We start from the raw sequence: 11705 nt of genomic DNA, 5'->3' as shown, positions 1-11705 counted from the left end.
GTATTGAGCTAACAGATAAAGAACAAAAGAGGCTGCTAAAGAAGCTTCCAGTTGATGGTAAGCCATAAAGATACTTTAGTAGCCTTCTAGAATACTTAGCTTTATGGTACCATGGGAGAAGTTTTAAAAGTTCTCTTTAGGGGCGCCTGGGTGGCTCAGTCGGTTGAACGTCCAACTCTTGATTTTGGCTCAGGTCATGATCTCACAGTTTGTGAGACTGAGCCCTGTGCAGGGCTCTGTGCTGGCAGCATGGAGCCTGCTTGAGATTCTTTCTCTCTTTCTCCCTAGCTCTCTCCGCCCATCTCCCACTCACTCTCTCTCTCTCTAAATATATAAACTTAATTTTTTTTAAATTTCTCTTCTAGCATTTAAAATATATATATATTTAAAGTAATTAGAAAAGGCAGATTTTAAGTTATATCTATCAATCTATATATCTCTCTCTCTATATATAACCCAGGCCACCAGGGGCAAAATAAATGCTGTCATGTCATGCCCTCTGGCCAATGACAAAACTATTAGAAAAAAAAATGAAGGAATGTGATTAGGGGAGAGAATTTTAGAAGAATTGGACAAGAGAAATCAAAGGATAAAGAAACCAGCATAGAGAGACTGTCAACTGTTCTGTCAGGGGTTTAGAATGGCATAATTGTCACTATTGTATCCCGTCTCATTTTTTTGTTGTTATTCGAGGATGAATAAGAACATATTTACTCAGTAAATGAAAACTCTCCCTGAAATTCTGAAGTATATGTATTATGTTTCTGAGCATCTATATAATGCTTTGTCTGACATAGACACAAAGCAAATTCAATTAGTTGTCTTTAGCTTAAGTTGCAAAATCCCTTCATAAATTATTTCTTGTCCATAGTTTCATCAAGGCAAAGCTTAAGGCTCTTTAACACGATGTTAAAATAGAGTTTGGTACTCATGTTTCAAAGCAATATTAATAGTACTGAAAAGGATTCTATTTTTCCTTATTCCTAGTTTTTTCATATTAATAGTAAAAACATTTTCAATATAATAGTAACAGAGCACTGATAGATTTCTAGTATTTAATGTTCTTTCATATTTTAGTATTTTTTGTCATTCCTTATGTCTCTTTCCTGAGGAGGGAAGGTTGAAAGAAGTAAAGTCAATACTGTTCTAGAAAACATGGGAATCGTGCTCACAGGAGAGGAGCTTCAAAGTCTAACAGATAACCTACCAGTTAACGGTAAGCACTGTGGTTATTTCTCTGCGTTTCTGCAGAGCTTTGCCTGTGAATGTGCATATGAGAATTTTTGAAATTAGGATTATTTGATGCTGAAAGGAAATGTATCTTAGAGTAGAACCCATTCTAAAGTAAAAAGAAATCCTGCCTCATTTTTAAAATTTAAAGTTATCAACATGTTTTCATACAGAAAGCAGAGAAGCCAGAATGCTTATCTGAGGAATAGTCAGAATGTAGAATAAAACTTCTACGGATTAAATTTAAAAGTGATCGTACGCTGGCTAACGCTTCATTTCTTAGTTCTTCCAATCTGAACCATTTGCTTTTTTGTCTTATGTGTTCTCCCTGAGTGATTTTATGAACCCCTACTTTTAACCATCTGTTTGAACCATCAGTTATGTTCTTTCCAGTCTTCTCCCCAGTCTTCAAACTATTTTATTCTAAATCTTCTGAGACATTTCTATTCAGTCCACCCCAAATAGCTGTTCAAGGATAAAATTTGTAATCTAATATATTCCATATCTTTTTAAACTGATCATCCTTTTTTCTGCTTCACTGACCCTGCCAGAAATCTCTACCCACTTAATTACTTGCTGCTGCCTATTTAAACTCCTAAATATTTTTAAAATCCATTCCTACTCTTTAGCTCTGTATCACTACCCTTCTTTCTATTTCTTTTTATCTCTTCTTAGACTGCTAGATAACTCTCTCTCTGCCTATAATTTTGTTACTTTTAAATCCACTCTACACACAGTGGGCAGAATGATCCATTTCTATGTAAACCTGATCATAAAACTAGTTGGGGTTTTTTTCTCCCCATCTTATCTTCCCCTCTTCTACTTTTCTGTACCTTCTTTCAAAACGTTGAAATAACTCAAGGCTCTGATGGGTTCTCTAAGTGATCTTACCTACTTTTTGAGCTCTGAATTCTATCTGTATGGTAATGAATCACTGATAGCTATTCCTAACCTAAAACACTCCTTGGATCTCTATTTGGTTTATTCACTACCTATTTGCAATCTCCACTTGGATAGCTCAAATAACTTGTAACTTAACTTGTCTTAGTCTGAGCTCTTGATTTTTCTACTAAAACTCATCCCTTCCCAGTATCATTACAAGGCATCACCACTGGAGTTTGTCTTGTGATGTCTTTGTCTAGCTTTCGTATTAAGGTAGCACTAGCCTCATAGAATGAATTGGTGTTTTTTCCCACTTCTGTTTTCTGAAATAATTTATGTAGGACTGATATTATTTCTTTAATTATTTGTAATAATTTACCAAAGAAGCCATCTGGACATAGTCCCTTCTCTCTGAGAAAATTTCCAATGCTAAATTTTCTTGTGTGTTGCAACACTATTCAGATTTTCTGTTTCTTTTTTATTCCATTTTGGCAGCTTGTGTCCATTTTGGAATCTATTTCATGTAAGTTGTTTAATTTCTGGCATAAAGTTGTTCACAGTATTCCCTCTTTAGCCTTTAAATTACTGTTAAGTTCAATGGGTTAATCCTTTCTTTCATTACTAATTGTAGTCATCTGTGTCCTCTCTCTTTTTTTCTTGGCTAGTCAATTTTGATGATGTTTTCGAAGACTAAATGTTTGGTTGCATTGAGTTTCTCTGTCATTGTTCTCATATCCTCTCTAATCTTCATTATTTTCTTCCTTCTGCTTGTCTTTGGTTTGGCTTGCTCTTACTTTCCTAGATGAAGATAAAGACTTAATTATGGATTTGAGATCTCTCTTCTTCTCTAACATAGTTATTTAAGGCTATAAATTTTACTTTAAGCGCCACCTTCACTGTGTCTCATGTATTTAATTTTTATTCAGATAAAAATACATTCTAATTTCTCTTGTAATTTCTTCTTTGACTCATGGATTACTTTGAAATGTGTTGTTTGATTTCAAAATATTTGAATGTCTCGGATTTCCTTTGGTTGTTCATTTCTAATTTAACTCTGTTGTGGTCAGCGAGCATACTTTGCATGATTTCAGTCCTTTGAATTTTATTAACACTTGTTTTACGATTTAGCATACAAGATAATCAGACGCTCTTTGGAGTCTCCAAAAACTTCTAACAGTGTAAAGGGATTCTGTGACCAAAATATTTGTTTTAGAGCCTTTTTTTTTTTTTTTTTTTTTTTCTGATAATTCTAACACTTGAGTCATCCAAGGATTGGCATGTGTTGATTGCCTTTTCACTTGATAATTGATCTCATTTTCCTAACTTTTTGTATGTTAAATAATTCTGAATTGTATCCTCAACCTTGTCAACTATTTTGTTGTGTAGACTCTGGGTCCTTTTAAAATTCATTGAACAATGCTGGTGGGTTTTGTTTTAGCAGGTAATCAACTCTGAGATTCAGAACACAAATTCCATCTCCCATTTCTCTGGATGGTTCCAGTCTCAGTTCATTCTACAAAGCTCTGTTTTACTGCTATGGGTCTGTCTGCATGTGCCACTTGGGTTAGTCTGAGACTTGGGCCCTGGTTTAAATATTAATTCAGTTCTCAAAGCCATTGCAAGAATGCTTTCTTTGTATCTGTCTCATGCATGCACAACTCAAAAGTGAGCCCAAGACTTTTACAGATTCATACACAGAATTAGGGGATCCCTTTCTCCATTGTTCTCTCCTCTCTGGAATTACCCCATATTTTCCAGCCTGAAGGGGCCTCTTTTCCAGGTTTCCCTGGTCAAAGAGATGGAGTTTTTAATCAGTCTTAGCTTCCTGCTCTGCCTTGCAGTTCTGTGATTGGGGCCCCACCCTCAGGACAAAGCCATTAGGGAAAAGAGAAAACCAAAACAGAAGGCTCACCCCCGTTGCCAGTCACTTCTGCAAGTTTTGGTTCTCTTCTATAGTCTAGTGTTGTTGCTTTTTGTGTTTTCTTTAGACTTTTAGTCTAATCATCAGGAAAAATAGATTGTAGAGAGCTGATACGGCCATGGCAGAATCAGAATCAGCCTCATATTTCATTATTTAAAAAATATATATTCTTTAAAATTAAAAAAATTAAAAAATATATATATGTAAATAATACTTTCACATTTTAGCATGTGAATCAGGATGCATCTTATAATTGTTACCAATCACATAGTAGAGTTATTACATTCTTGTCATTGAGTCTGCATTTGTGAATTTGGTTTTAGCCTGTCACTGTGGCACATTACCACTTTCAGTTGTGTATTGTTGGTACCCCATGCGTTGAGTTTAATTGCTGTTTAAAAACTTCTCCAAAAAAATTGCGCTGTCATTAAGAATTGAAGGGAAAGTTGTGTATACAGGAAAAGCATGGGAACAGTGGCAAAGTATAAATTTATGATTAGTGAAGAAAACATCTCACCATTGGAGGAAAGACCACAATTCTGTTTTTCAAAATTTTATTGCAAAGCTACAACAAAATGCTTTTTGGACCTAAGAAAGAAAGAAACCCACAAGTAGAAAATCTATACTACCTGTTGTTAATGATGCATACACAAAAGAATTGCCTATGATACACCATACAGTGTAAGTGAAGGCAAAAGAAACTGCCAAATCCCTCACAAAGGTAAAATAAAGTTCCAAGCAATGAGGATGGACATCAGACATCAACTTGTCAAAATTTCTTGTTAACTTTAATTGCACCAAAAAGAATGAAATAGGAATAAATTTAACCAAAGAGGGAAAAAAAATCTGTGCTCTGAAAACTATAACACATTGGTGAAAGAATTTGAAGATGACACAACAAACAAATAGAAAGATATTCCATGCGTAGGGATTGGAAGAACAAATATTGTTAAAATGTCCATACTATCCAAAGCAACCTACAATTCAGTGCAATTTACCAAAAGCGCGTTCTACAAAACTAGAAAAAATAATCCTAAAATTTGTTTGGAACTGCAAAAGACCCCCAATAGCCAAAGTAATCTTGAGAAAGAAAAACAAAGTTGGAGATGTCACAATTCCATATTTCAAGATCTACTTCAAAGCCATACTAATCAAAACAGTATGGTGCTGGCATAAAAACAGACACAGGGATCAAAGGAACAGAATAGAGAGCCCGGAAATAACCCCGTGATGATATGGTCAATTAGTCTATGACAAAAGAGGCAAGAATATACAATAGAGAATAGACAGTTTCTTCAACAAATGGTATTGTTGGACCATTTGTCCGGAAAACTAGACAGCTACATATAAAATAATGAAACTGGGCCACTCTTTAATACCATACACAAAAATAAATTCAAAATGTATTAAAAACCTAACTGTGAGACGTGAAACCATAAAAGTCCTAGAAGAGAACACAAGCAGTAATCTCTTTGATATCAGCTGTAGCAACATTTTTCTAGATATGTCTTCTAACACAAGGGAAACAAAAGCAAAAGTAAACTATTGGGACTACCTCAAAATAAAAGCCTTTTTTGCACGGTGGTGGAAACTATCAACAAAACAAAAAGGCAACCTACTGAATGGGAGAAGATATTTGCAAATGATATATCCAATAAGGGGTTAATATCCAAAAAATATGAAGAACTTATACAACTCAACACCAAAAAAAAAAAAAAAAAAAAAAATCTGATTTTTAAAATGAGCATAGGATCTGAATAGATACTTTTCCAAAGAAGTCATACAGATGGCCAAAAGACACATGAAAAGATGCTCAGTATCACTCATTATCAGAGAAGTGCAAATAAAAACCACAATGAGATATCAACTCAGACCTGTCAGACTGGCTAAAATCAAAACAATGAGAATAATAAGTGTTGGTGAGGATAACAATTGTTGGTGAGGATGTAGAGGAAAAGAACTCTTGTGCACTACTGATGGGAATGTAAATTGGTACAGCCACTATGGAAAACAGTATGGAGGTTCCTCAAGAAATTAAAACTAGAAATACCATATAATCCAATAATTCCACTACTGAGTATTTACCCAAAGAAAACAAAAATACTAATTCAAAAAGATAGATGCACTCTATGTTTATTGCAGCATTATTTATAATAGCCACAATATGGAAGCATCCTAAGTGCCTATCAATAGATGAATGGACAAAGAAGACACACACACACTGGAATATTACTCAGCCATATTCGTCAAGAAAGATGAAATCTTGCCATTTGGGACAACACAGATGGACCTAGAGGGTATTATGCTAAGTGAAGTAAGTCAGAGAAAGACAAATATATCAATTCACTCACACGTAGAATCTAAAAAAAAGTCAATAAACGAACAAAAAAACCAATCAGACCTGTAAATACAGAGAACAAACTGATTGCCGGAGGGGTGGGGATGTGAGTATTAGCAAAATGGATGCAGAGGAGTAGGAGATACAGGCTTCCAGTAATGGAATGAATAAGTCATGGGAATAAAAGACACCGTATAAGGAATATAATCAATGATATTGTAATAGCGTTGTATGGTGACAGACGGTAGCTAGACCTGTGGTGCTGTGGCATCACGTATAAAAACCTATCCGATGACTGCGTTGTACACCTAAAACCAATGTAGCCTTATGTGTCAACTACTCTCAAGAAACATTTTTAATTTCTTGTTTGCTTTCAATAAAAAACTCTAATGGAGCCCTCATCTAAGAAATGCTGTGTCACCAGTGCTGTTGATAGCACACTGGACAATATTTTGGAGACAAAAGCAGACACCAGTGATTCTGAGTTGAAGAGCTGAACAGCAATTTAAAAGAATTAGATTCTAAATATGAAATTATAGTAATTGCAAGTGTATCTCACATATTTTTATGTTTGCATAAGCATGACATTTTAATTTTTTTTAATTTTTAAATTTTTTTTAATGTTTCTTATTTATTTTTGAGAGAGAGAGAGAGAGAGAGAGAGAGAGAGAGACTACAAGCAGGGAAGGGGCAGAGAGAGAGGGAGACACAGAATCTGAAGCAGGCTCCAGGCTCTGAGCTGTCAGCATAGAGCCCGAGGTGGGGGGCTTGACCTCACAGACTGCGAGATCTTGACCTGAGCCGAAGTCGGACGCTCAACCAACTGAGCCACCCAGGCGCCCCTGCATAAGAGTGATATTTTAAAAATCGGCTTAACTCTAAACATCATTCAATGATATAAAATAAATTTTCTAAATTATAGGGAAAAAAAAGGAAGTTAGCCGATTTCCAGGCCTAGATGATTTTCATATTCTTCTTACAGTTTGTAATCTATCTTTTACAATAGGACATATGTATATTTAAAATACTTTGCTTAAAGGCAACAACCTCTTTGACCTCAGCCACAGCAATTTTTGCTCGACACCTCTCCAAAGGCAAGGAAATTAAAAGCAAAAATGAACTATTGGGACCTCATCAAGATAAAAAGCTCCTGCACTACAAAGGAAACAATCAACAAAACTAAAAGGCAACCGATGGAACGGAACGGGAGAAGATATTTGCAAATGACATATCGGATAAAGGGCTAGTATCCAAAATCTATAAAGAACTCGCAAACTCCACACCTGAAAAACAAATAATCCAGTGAAGAAATGGGCAGAAGACATGAATAGACACTTTTCCAAAGAAGACATCCAGATGGCCAATGGACACATGAAACGATGCTCGATATCACTCATCATCAGGGAAATACAAATCAAAGCCACACTCACGCTGGGATACCACGTCACACCAAGTGATCAGAGTGGTCAGAGTGGCTAAAATGAACAAATCAGGTGATTATAGATGCTGGCCAGGCTGTGAAGAAATGGGAACCCTCTTGCAGTGTTGGTGGGAATGCAAACTGGTAGAGCCGCTCTGGAAAACAGTGTGGAGGTTCCTCAGAAAACTAAAAATAGAACTATCCTATGACCCCCTGCTAGGAATTTCCCCAAGGGATACAGGAGTGCTGATGCATAGGGGCTCATGTACCCCAATATTTACAGCAGCACTTTCAACAATAGCCAAATTATGGAAAGAGCCAAAATGTCCATCAACTGATGAATGGATAGAGCAAATATGGTTTATATATACAATGGAATACTACTTGGCAATGAGAAAGAATAAAATCATGCCATTTGCAGCAACGTGGATGGAACCGGAAGGTATTATGCTAAGTGAAATAAGTAAGAGAAAGACAGATATCATATGTTTTTACTCATGTGGATCTTGAGAAACTTCACAGAAGACCATGGGAGATGGGAAGGGGAAAAAAAAGAAATAGTTACAGAGAGGGAGGGAGGCAAACCACAAGAGATACTTAAATACAGAGAACAAACTGAGGGTTGATGGAGGGTGGGGGAGAGGGGAAAGAGGGTGATGGGCATTGAGGAGGGCACTTGTTGGGATGAGTATTGAGTGTTGTATGTAAGCCAATTTGACAGTAAATTATATTAAAAAATATATATCAATAAATAAAATACTTGGCTCGACAATAATAGATACTAATCTCCTAATTTAACTTGTTATTTATGGAAAAGGAAAATTCCTATGTGGTGTATATGGGAAAATTTCAGGCAATTTGATCAGAGTCTTCCATAAAAGTACACTATCTCTGAATTTTGTTTACTCAGCATAACCAGTTTTTCCGAACTCTGAAGTCCTTGAAAGTAGAAAGTGTACTTTAATTATCTTTGTGCCCTTAAGACCTAGCACATTTCAAATATTAGATACGTAATTTGAGGGAAATGGTTCTTCTCTCACAACTTTGCACATCTCCACCTAGGCCACATAAATACATCTTGACCACAATCTTACCATAGTCTTTCTTGAAAGCGTCACAGTTCCTCCTGGAACAAGGGGAAGTAGACAGCCTTGTGAAGAGCTGCCACCAAGCAGTGTCTCCATCTGTTTCCCTATCTACAGGAGACGGTCACAAGGTCATTTCTCATTCATCTCCTTAGTTTCAGTTGAACACAACTTTCCGCCTCTCTCCCTTAGGATAGAGCTGCAGATTTCTGTATAAGTCTATAAAACTTGTTGGGTACCATTTGAGTGAGCTTCCCAGCAGCAGAACGACTCATCGCATGTCCCACCCGTCCACTGTCCAGCTGGTTCCGTGTTGTATTCTGGGACTAAAGTGGCAGAGATCCAACACCATGCTGATCTTACTTCTTGGGTATAAGTAATAAACTATCTTAATCCATTTGGGCTCATTGTCTCATTACCATCAAAATCTGTGGAGATGTGACGAGCCAACCTAGCAGTTTCAGTGGCAATCTTTTGTGATCCTGTTAAATACCATACCTCTTCTTAGGAACTCTTCTTAGGAACTTCTTGACCACTTGTCAGTAACTAATGTATGATGACTAAGTAAAGAGTGGAAAATAAGAAAAAAAAGGGAAATTTGCCTATGATGAGATGAATGAAGTTTTTTAACAATTGCTTCAAAAATACACCAGTCATATGTCACTGGCCATTCCATGATTATCATAGTAATTGAAAAGACTTTTCAAAAAAAATTATATTGGGAATATATGAAAGATTACTTCATTTTTCCTTTTATCATACAATGATAGGTAGGCTTTATGGATATACCATAATTGAGCAGGGTCATAGAACATGGCCAACATCAATAATAGTTTCTTCCAGGTTTATAAAGTAGGGTGAATCTAAACAATTCAGGAGTATAAATTGCCTCTGAGTGGACTCTATCTTCTAGGGCAGGGTCAGCAATGTTTCTATAAAGGTCAAATAATAAATACTTCAGGCTTTGTGGTTGATGTGATCTCTGTCCTACTTCTCAGTAATGTTGTTGTAGTACAAAAGCAGCTGTAAACAATGTGTAAACAAATTAGTGTGGCTGTGTTCCAATAAAATGTTATTTATGGACACTAAAATTTTAAATTTGTGTAAGTTTTATGTGTCACAAATAATATCCTTTTGGGTTTTACAATCATTTGAAAATGTAAAAATGATTCTTAGCTCATGGGCCATATAAAGCTAGGTGGTGAACAAATAAAAAGGTACGTGGCAGTGGGCTGGATTTGGCCAATGGACGATAGTTGGCTCACCTCTGATAGGGAATAGGGCACGTCTTCTATCCTAGAATTTCTGAAGAACTGGATTTATAAGTTGAGGATTGACATAGAGCACAATGAAAAGAAGTGGACTTTCACAATATAAGGTTTTCATACTCTGTTTTTCTGAGTCTGCATCATTTTATTATTTTTATCTTTACCTTTTTTTATAGATAATGGGAAGGTTGATCTTGATAAATTGATGGATGGAGTGAAAACTCTTACAGGTGAGAAGTTAATATAAATCTAAGAATATAAGTTTTACTCAAAATTATATTTCAAAGACTTTTATTTCTTTGCTTTTTCTACCATTTTATCCTTCATTTGATAGATCGTTTTTTATCTAATTTCTTAGAGTTACACTTTTAAATCTCTGCATGTTAGTAATAAAATTTAAATTCTGGGGTGCCTGGGTGGCTCAGTTGGTTAAGCAGCTGACTTTTGATTTTGACTCGGGTCATGGTCTGAGGTTCATGATATCAAGCGCCACATGGGGCTCTGCCCTGAAAACATGGAGCCTGCTTGGGATTTCTGTCCCTCTCTTTATCTCTGCCCCTCACTCACTCATTCTCTCTCTCTCTCTGTCTCTCTTTCTCTTTCAAAATAATAAATAAAAATAAATAATTTCAATTGTGTGTCTTGGTAGCAAATTCTTTTTTTTTTTTAATTTGACATTAATATATGACACCTCTTCTATGTGGGGGAAAAATATTCTGTATTAAATCAGTGAATAGTAGAGTTAGGACGGAGAGGAAGATGGCGGCGTAGGAGGACGCTGGGCTCACCGCATCCTGCTGATCACTTAGATTCCACCTACACCTGCCTAAATAACCCAGAAAACCCCCAGAAGACTAGCAGAACGGAGTCTCCAGAGCCAAGCGCAGACGAGAGGCCCACGGAAGAGGGTAGGAAGGGCGGAGAGGCCGTGCGTGCTACAGACTGGCGGGAGGGAGTCGGGGCGGAGGGGCAGCCCGCCAGCCAAGCAGAGCCCCCGAGTCTGGCTTGCAGAAGCGGAGGGGCCGGACGGAGTGTGTTCCGACAGCAAGCGGGACTTGACATCTGGAAGGTTATAAGCTAACAGCTCTGCTCCGAGAACAGGAGGGCTGGAGGACAATGGGAGGGAGAGTTGCTGAGCCCCGGGACAACACAGCTCAGTTTGGCGGGGAAGAAAGGCGCTCGCCAGCGCCATCTCCCTCGCCCACCCCCCAGCCAAAATCCCAAAGGGAACCAGTTCCTGCCAGGGAACTCGCTTGCGCCACGCAAACACCCAACGCTGTGCTTCTGCGGACCCACACCTCCGGCGGCGCGCCTGACTCCCTCCAGCTGCTGCAGGGCCCCTCCCAAAGCGGATCACAGAAGGAGAAGTGAGCTGAGCCTGCCCCTCCCGCCCCCCATGCACCTTGCCTATCTACCCCAGCTAATACGCCAGATCCCCAGCACCACAAGCCAGGCAGTGTGCAAGTAGCCCAGAGAGGCCACACCACCCCACAGTGAATCCCGCCCCTAGGAGAGGAGAAGAGAAGGCACACACCAGTCTGACTGTGGCCCCAGCGGTGGG

General features: G+C 37.7%; 1 long non-coding RNA gene across 1 annotated transcript; it reads left to right on the top strand.

Annotated features, from left to right (window-relative positions):
* The first annotated feature begins 1110 nt into the window (after nucleotides 1–1110).
* LOC147571723 (uncharacterized) lies at nucleotides 1111–10777 on the top strand. The gene is made up of 2 exons (XR_015247106.1): nucleotides 1111–1216; nucleotides 10321–10777. It is a non-coding gene; the product is annotated as an uncharacterized LOC147571723 (long non-coding RNA).
* The last annotated feature ends 928 nt before the right edge of the window (nucleotides 10778–11705 follow it).

The sequence above is a fragment of the Puma concolor genome, unplaced genomic scaffold (assembly GCF_028749965.1).
Source record: "Puma concolor isolate L17-30 unplaced genomic scaffold, mPumCon1.1.hap2 unalloc_scaffold_106, whole genome shotgun sequence".
NCBI lineage: Eukaryota > Metazoa > Chordata > Mammalia > Carnivora > Felidae > Puma > Puma concolor.
Note: the sequence above shows the minus strand (reverse complement) of the source record. Positions and strands in the feature narration are given on the sequence as shown.